This window comes from Accipiter gentilis, chromosome 10, assembly GCF_929443795.1.
Source record: "Accipiter gentilis chromosome 10, bAccGen1.1, whole genome shotgun sequence".
Lineage (NCBI taxonomy): Eukaryota > Metazoa > Chordata > Aves > Accipitriformes > Accipitridae > Astur > Astur gentilis.
In genome coordinates this window covers 10,889,738-10,898,131 of record NC_064889.1, presented here as the reverse complement: position 1 = coordinate 10,898,131, position 8,394 = coordinate 10,889,738, and positions in this window count along the sequence as shown.

Here is an 8,394-nt window from a genome sequence, read left to right as displayed (position 1 = left end):
TAATAAAGAGTTAGTTAAAAATTTTCTTTGTACTCACCTGGTAAAGAAGGATTCCAATATTCTGCTCTTCTCCAATACAATATCCAGATAATTTTAAAATCACTAAATAATTACAATTTCATAGAATATATAATGGTTAATTTACACTTTTGCAAACAATTAGAATAGTTACTTCAAAGACAGAACATTACGCTGTTTGTGACAGAGGTGGAAAAAACAGCTTTGCCTTTCCATGGCAAAGGTGGGTAAACACTGCACTTTTAAAGTCAAGCCTGGTAGCTGGTATTTTTAAGGTTATTCATACAAACTGCAAATGAAAGACCATTTTCAACCATTTGCAGTGCAGGGGATATCTAAAATACACATGCAGAAATAGGTGAAGAAACTGAGTGTTTACATTACAGCTGAAGGGTAATTTACGCACAAAAATATCTGTATTGTAAAGCTGTGTTTAAAATGCAGCATGTTTAAAATATGATAGAACTTTGGTAAAATAACATATCCTTCCCAGTCTCAATCATCTAAGTGAGCAAGAACTTTTTGGGTCCAAGAGGCACTCTTTTCCTAGAAACTGCCTCCTTTGGCAAAGAAATCTAAACTATAGCTAAAAACATTTTTTCTTAGCTAACTACAAGACAACACAATAGCATTTAGCTAAATCTGCAAATAAAGCAAAACTTCCATGGAGTATTTTTGCTTTTCTAGTAGTTTAAAGTTTAAATCAATTTATTGCAGACTAAGGCAAGCAACTGGACTGAGGATCTAAGGTGAATAAAGCACTGCTCTGCTTTCTTAAATGAGTCAAAACTGTGTAGTGACTGGAGGATGCCACGCATCTCACAGCTCCGTGAAGGTTATGTGAAAACTGGCTACAGCTTTCAGCATTAACTCATCAACTGCCATGGGGAAATCTGCTTAAGTACAGAGTGCAGTGTATGGTTAATTCCATGTACTTTTCAGACCGCCCCTAAAGAAAGGAAGCGGTTATGATGATACTTGAAAGAGAAAGGACCTGACTGTAATTAGGGAATAAGTGTCAGAGATTTCTAAAATTTAATTTGTATACCATATTACATCTCAGATCTCTTTCCTTAACAAACAACAAGAAAACCCTCTGACCTAAAATAAGCTTATATAAAAGCAGATATAGCAGCTATTGAGTGTACTATTACCCTGAAAACACCACTCAGATATGTGGCGTTGTACTTGTCCTACAAATATATGACATAATCCCTACCCCAAAGAATTTACAATTTATATATTATGAAGTCTCATTATCGTGTAAGCATAAACCAGAAACCCTCCTACAAGTGGCAAAGTTCTGGAAAATCAAGATAATTGCAACTACAGGACATTCTGATTTATAAGTTTATTTTTAGAACGGTAAAGCCTGATGTGCTCTAAGCTTTTTTTTTATATTTGCATAAGTGCTCTGAGATTCCTCCCCTGAAATTTGTGCATATGCTCAGTGCATGTGAAATGCTACCGCTGGCAATTGTCATTAGAATTAAATCCCTCTCAAGCTGTTTACAGCTCAACACTTGTCATACTGCTCCCCTGCGCTTCACGGCTTTTTTTTCTTTCTCTGGCTCTGTGAAAGAAAAGAAAAAAATGTTGTATCCAGATGAAGCTGCACTAGCATACATACAGCTGAAATTAAGGAGAAAAACTGTAACAGGTAAAAGCAACTTTGTCATACAATATTTAGTATGTAATAAATCTATCATGGTGCATTGACAGGAAGACTGTTGAATTCAGTTTTAGGAAAACCAAAATATTTTACAGTTTCTGTCTCTGAGTTTTTGCAAAGAGCTTTTTGAAGTCTAAAGGTGTTCCAATTAGTCCTATTTTCAACTTCACTTGTAGTGGTTATGGACTCCATCATCAATACAGTTACTGCATACCAAGCCATCTTACCTCGTTACTGAATTTTTTTGGTCCCTCATTCAGGTTTATCCAGATCTTCACCCATACTTGAAAAATGTATTGTTAAAAAAAATTAACCTATTGCTTCTGTATTCATAGGAGAAATCATTCCCTGGGTTGCCTATAAAGACTAAAGCTCTACTATCTCAAGTCACATCTAGTTAAGGTCTGCTTCACTTTAACAGCACGTGCAGACAGCCTTTCCGTAATCAGAACGGCTGCTAATTTCTTGGTTCAAGTTCACCACATGCTTTGAAAAGCTTTCCTTTGGGTCAAGTAAGTTTACTTGCACAACTGTGTGCAGAATAATGTGGGTCTTTTGCTAACCATTTAGATTGGCATCTGATACAGAACCCACTCTTGTGATTAATCTGCTTTTTTTTAGGTCTTTTCAGCTTCAGCAGCTTCTCCTAGAGCTTCTACTGGGCACTGTGTGGATGAGTCAGAGCAGTGGCTCTCTGACATGACTTCAACAATCACAGTGTTCTGTCTGCTGTCGCAGTGAGGAAGACTCTTTTATATATATTCCCCCCCCCTCCCCCGGATTTCCAGTTATGACCAAAATAAATTTTAAAAAAACCCCTTTCTTTCTCCAGTGAGGTTCAGTGAGAGGCACCATGAAATTGGTGATTATTAGATCTATAAATAGGTAGAGCTATTTCTTCTTTCTAAAAAATTCGATTTTATGTCTTAGCATTAGTAACTTTACTGTGCACAACTCAAATATACACTGTCAACCTGATGGCAGAGCAGTAAAGATATGTTTGTGTAAAAAAGGAGGATAGGAAGTCCATTTCCTATGCTAGCCAAAAGAACACCAAAATAGTTAAACTGTAGCTGCTTTTACAGCATCCCCAAAATGCAAAGTGTTGCACAAATAAAAAAAAGACAGCGCTGACTTAATATGGTCTCCAGCAAGCATAAAGGTTTTGTACTCTGTGCATGTTCTTTTCAGTGGATTAAATAAAAGAAAAGAGACCTTAGTGGATAATATGTGTGAGATTGAGAAAGCGCTTTTCACCTTCCCTGAGTGAAGTTTGTCAATTATTACCTTTACCTAATCGGTGTACGTTATACTTAAGAATACCAGTTTACAGTCAGGTCAAATCTCTCTGTACTGTGAAGAAACGGGTAACAGACAGTTTGGTCAGCTGCTGCACAGAATCTCATAGTTCTTGATAGAGACCTCTACTCTCATTAACTAAAAGACTAAAAGCGGCAGTATTTTGCCTGTACATGTTCTGTACTCCAGTCACACTAAAGTTCCCTTTTCCCGCTGCTTCTTATAGATATTTTATTGCAATAAAGCATCTCGACAATCCAACAACACTCTTTGTTTGCCGCTCTGTATTTTTCTGGAGATTCAGCAGAATTCTTACCAGCTTTAGCATCCCCTATAAGGAAGAGACTATGGCTCTTACTGCAGGGAATCAGATGTTCAGGGTGGATATATTTTTATCCAGTCTAATTAGGGATAAGCAAGAAAATGATCTTTAAAATATTTTTTCATAGTTCACCCCCACTTGCCTCATTTTATGCAGGGTAACATACACATGATATAAAAGAGATGTGATCCAGAAAATTACAAGTGGATTATAATCTGTGTCCAACAATGCATTTTACTTTGATGGAAAGAATGAATGCGTTTATAAGGAGTATGTAAATACATCAAGTAAAGACTACATTAATATAAAGCCCATATATGAAAAGTCAACAGCTGCATTTTTATTACTGCCCAACTACAAGTGGCAATTGGGAGGTAATAGGATGTTAAAAGCCTCGAAGATACCACTGCTAAACAGCAGGTCCATAGTGCTGTTAAATCACTCTGTGAAATCTCACAGTCATGAAGATGTCCGCTTTCATGGGGAATCCTCTTTTGGTTTCAACGGTGAATAAGCTTTGCCATATATGATAGGGTCCAGAAGTCAACTGTACTAGGAAGGTCAGCATTAGCCTAGTGGAGGTGCACAAGCCTGGGAGCAGTTGGAGAAGTCCAGCTGTGGAACAATGCTTCTCAAAGGACACAGGGAGGCCAGTTCTCTAGCACATACCTCACCTCTTTTATGGACAGTAGAGATGAAATCCCATTTCCCTCCGTTGAGTAGCTCACCTAGTCAGGAGCAAGTCTGGATTAGCAAAATGGTCTAATTCAAGTATAATGGCAATTTTACAACTGTTCAGACAACTTTGTGCTCAAGAGAGCTTAAGGATTCTTACTGAACTCTACCCTCCTTTTAACATGATTAAAAAAAGACCCCTTTTGTTCTTTATTTCTCTGTTCATCTGCATCTGGGAAAATAAAGCTACTTGATTTTTCATTATAGTTGCAAATAAACAAGCATGCGTTTGTACAAGACAAAATAATGGCAATACAGTAACAGTTCAATGTAGTTAAGAGTTCACCTGATTTCCTATACTGCCACAACTTACCCTCTATCAAGTTCAGTTTTTATAAAGGTTTCTTTTCAGGCTGAATTCTTAATTACTCGCTGTACTAGGATTTATCTGTCAGTCCCTCTATTCTTTCCCAACATTACTTAGTAGTAAGATTTCATATGTAAATAGTTAAAAATTAAAGTACAAACGATGACCATCTTCCTCGTTAAGCAGACTAGTTTTCCTCTATGATCCTACACAATAACATTTTCATTTCCAGAATTATATTGAAAATGACGCTTTTGTAATTCCAGTAGGGTACTGCTATTGCAACAAGATTGCCTGGATGAAAAATATGTTGAATTTGGACAAATCACATGCTTTTTAAATAATTTTTTAAAAGTTTTATTATATTGTTTAAGCTTTTACACTAGAGGATGTACAGGTCATACTCAAGAAAGGTTCCTGCTTTTAGTGGCAGGAGTTAACTGAAATTTACAAAACTAGTAACATCTCTGGACATGCAGCCATAATAAGCAGTTTCCAAAGGAAGTGATCCGATATCTTCATTACTTGCAGCTGCTTGGTATACTGAAAGCTCATTGTGTTTATTCTTCTTATGGAAATGCATTCCTGGCAACAAAGTAGGAATTAGTTTTCAATTCCATACAGACTACTGCAAAAGTTTCTTAGGCTGTGTTTTCCCTTTCAGCAGCCACTGAATGGTCAAAACTGTCCATGCTGTCCTCTGCTACCAGTGATGTTTTTCAGCATGATCAGGTCAATGATTTAGCGCAGCATCTACAGGCACAAATGGTTGAAGTGATACTTAGCAACTACAGAGGTAAGGGCTGCTTTGATCACTGGAAATGTTCTCATATACTCAGACCCTTTAAAGCTTTGTTTTAGCAAATTGATGAGATTAAACTGGACTCCACTTGTAAAATTCAGCTACCTTCATCTGAAAAGTAATGGCTAAGTAAAAGAAATTATTTATAAAGCAAAATTCACTTAAGTCTGTTTGTGGTGGTGTAGTATGATAGTCCAAACAGTTTTGGTCATGCAGAATTACAATGGAAGAGAATCATCTTTTTCCCCCTCAACTGTATCTGTGGCTACTATAGAAAGATAAACTTTCAGGTACATAGCCCTTTGTGGAATTGTGAAACTGAAGCAACAAACTGCAGCAAAGTACAAGCTGGGATTAATTATTTTGAAATCTGTTATGTTCGTTAATTTCCCAATTTGAGAGAAAAGGCAGATTAAGCAAGTAAACAGCACAAGACACTATCTAGTAGAGAAACTAAGAGACTTTTAAAATCCTACAGGATAGAAGAAGAGTTCTGGACATAGTGAATTATTTTACATTGCCATCCACAAGTAATGTGCATTAGGTTTGCGAGGAAAAACTTTGGTATGTTTACAGTATTTTAAATAAAGGTTGTATTTTGTATTGGGTTTGTGGGGCAAGGTTTTGGTAGCAGGGGGTTACAGGGGTGGCTTCTGTAAGAAGCTGCTGGAAGCTTCCCCTGTGTCCAACAGAGCCAATACCAGCCGGCTCTAAGATGGACCCGCTACCGGCCAAGGCCAAGCCCATCAGCGATAGTGGTACCACCTCTGGGATAACATATTTAAGAATGAAAAAAAGTTGCTGGGACAGACAGAAACTGCAGCCAGAGAGAGGAGTGAGAACATGTAAGAGAAACAACCCTGCAGGTACCAAGGTCAGTGAAGAAGGAGGGGGAAGAGATGCTCCAGGTGCCGGAGCAGAGATTCCCCTGCGGCCCGTGGTGAAGACCACGGTGAGGCAGGCTGTCCCGCTGCAGCCCAGGGAGGTCCACGGTGGAGCAGATATCCACCTGCAACCCATGGAGGACCCCACACCAGAGCAGATGGGTGCCCAAAGGAGGCTGTGACTGCATGGGAACACCATGCTGGAGCAGGCTCCTGGAAGGACCTGTGGATCTGTGGAGACAGGAGCCCATGTACCTGGTTTTCTGGCAGGACTTGTGACCCCGTGGGAGACCCATGCTGGAGCAGTGTGCTCCTAAAAGACTGCACCCCATGGAAAGGACCCATGTTGGAACAGTTTGTGAAGAACTGCAGCCTGTGGGAAGGACCCACGTTGGAGCGGTTCATGGAGGACTGTCTCCCGTGGGAGGGACCCCACACTGGAGCCTGGGATGAGTGTGATGAGCCCTGCCCCTGAAGAGGAAGGAGCAGTAGAAGTGACATGTGATGAACTGACCATAACCCCATTCCCCGTTCCCCTAAACCACTGGAGGGGGTAGGTAGAGAATTTGGGAGTGAAATCTCCCTCAAAATGAAATGTTTCACTGCTAAACATTTTCCACATTTTTTTAAATATGGTGCAATACAGTAAACATCAACTTAATGTGGTTACTTTGAGTCAATGAAATGACTGAAAACAGAATTTTAATTGTCAGATCTAGAACAGTGATTCGAAACTCAGAGGAACAGAGCAAAGAAGTTTGTGCATAGTGTCTGTAAACTAATATGAAGTACTAGTCAAAATACTTTCCCTTTTAGCATTGAATTACTGGGGAAAATTAGAGTAAAAAATTATGTGTAAAAAATGTTATGTTCAAAGATGACATGCTGGGCTTCATCTGAGAACTACCCTTTTGAGCTACATTAAAACTGGCATAAAGGTTTTATTAAAAGCACAAATCATTCAAGTAATCGTAAAACATACTTACCAATTATTTTTTCTATTAGAGGCTTATTAAGCATCCATCAAAAAAATGCAGGATGCAACTAGACAAAATAAGTTTACACTCCTCAAAAAATCAAACAGTAATGGAAACAAAAAAGAGAACAGTCAGGTATAAAAGTCGCTCTATACTTTTGTTTCTAAACAGTCTCTAACAAAACTCTACTGTGACAGTCACAGTCTTCGGTAGAATATTAGCATATCCTACAGCATAAAAATAACTGCTTTCTAGATCTTTTATTTAAGGTTTTGTAAAATACCATCTTTTAATCAGGATTCTTTACCGTGTGTGTTGGGTCTGGCTGAGATGCTCCCCGTAGGCCTATGCCTACCGAGCCATAGTTCAACACTCTCAGAGGACCATGGTTGAGGCAGGGACCCAGACTGCATCTGAGGACACCATGCTCAAGATAGGGACCCAAACAACAACTACAGTAATTGCCCCGATAGTGAAACGGAAACAGTGGACAAGGAGATCAATGGGTCCATACCATCGATTAGTGAGGGAAAAAGAAGAAGAAAGACTTGATTTAGAAGCTGGTCCTTTGGTAGAGAAATTGGAGGAAGGCGTGAGGGAACTTAAACAGGAAGCAGAAACTACCCGGTCCCTGACGTACTCAGAACTTCGGGACTTGCGGAAGATTACACCCGCCAGCCAGGTGAGCGGATTGCTGCCTGGCTGCTCCTATGCTGGGATAACGGGGCTGATAGTCAGCAACTGGGAGGTAAGGAGGCCCAACAGCTGGGATCCCTCGCTAGAAACCGGGGAATTGAAAGAGGACTTGGAAAAGAGGCAGCAGTTTGCAGTCTCTGGAGATGGCTCTTCTCAAGCGTGAGGACAACATATCCATTCAAGGAAGATCTTGTCAATTCATCAGAAAAGTGGCCTACGGCAGATAAAGGCATCAAGTACCTGAGAGAGTTAGCTGTGGTGGAAGTCATCTGCAGTGATCTAGATGATGAGGAAGGCTCCAAAGATCCAGAGGACATCCTGTGCACATGGGCCATGTGGTGAAAGGTCATTCAAGGTGCCCCAGCATCATATTCTAACAGCTTGGCAGCAATGTATTGATCAGATATGGAAACAGCAACTGTGGAGAAAGTGTCGTCTTGGCTCCAAAACTTTGAGGAAAATCTCTGCGTCTTCTCATCCCTACAGGACAGTGCCTTGGCTCTTAGGGACACCCCAAGAAATCAGTCCTGTCCTGCCCCACTCAGAGGGAAAGGGAGCCCAAGGCTTATGCCACGTGGTACACTCTGGTGAACCCACCTTTTAGCTGGAAGCCCGCGTACATGAACTGAGAGGGAAGAGAGCTCTTAAGAAGGGGGTCACCCAAGAAGGCTGTCAGTATAGT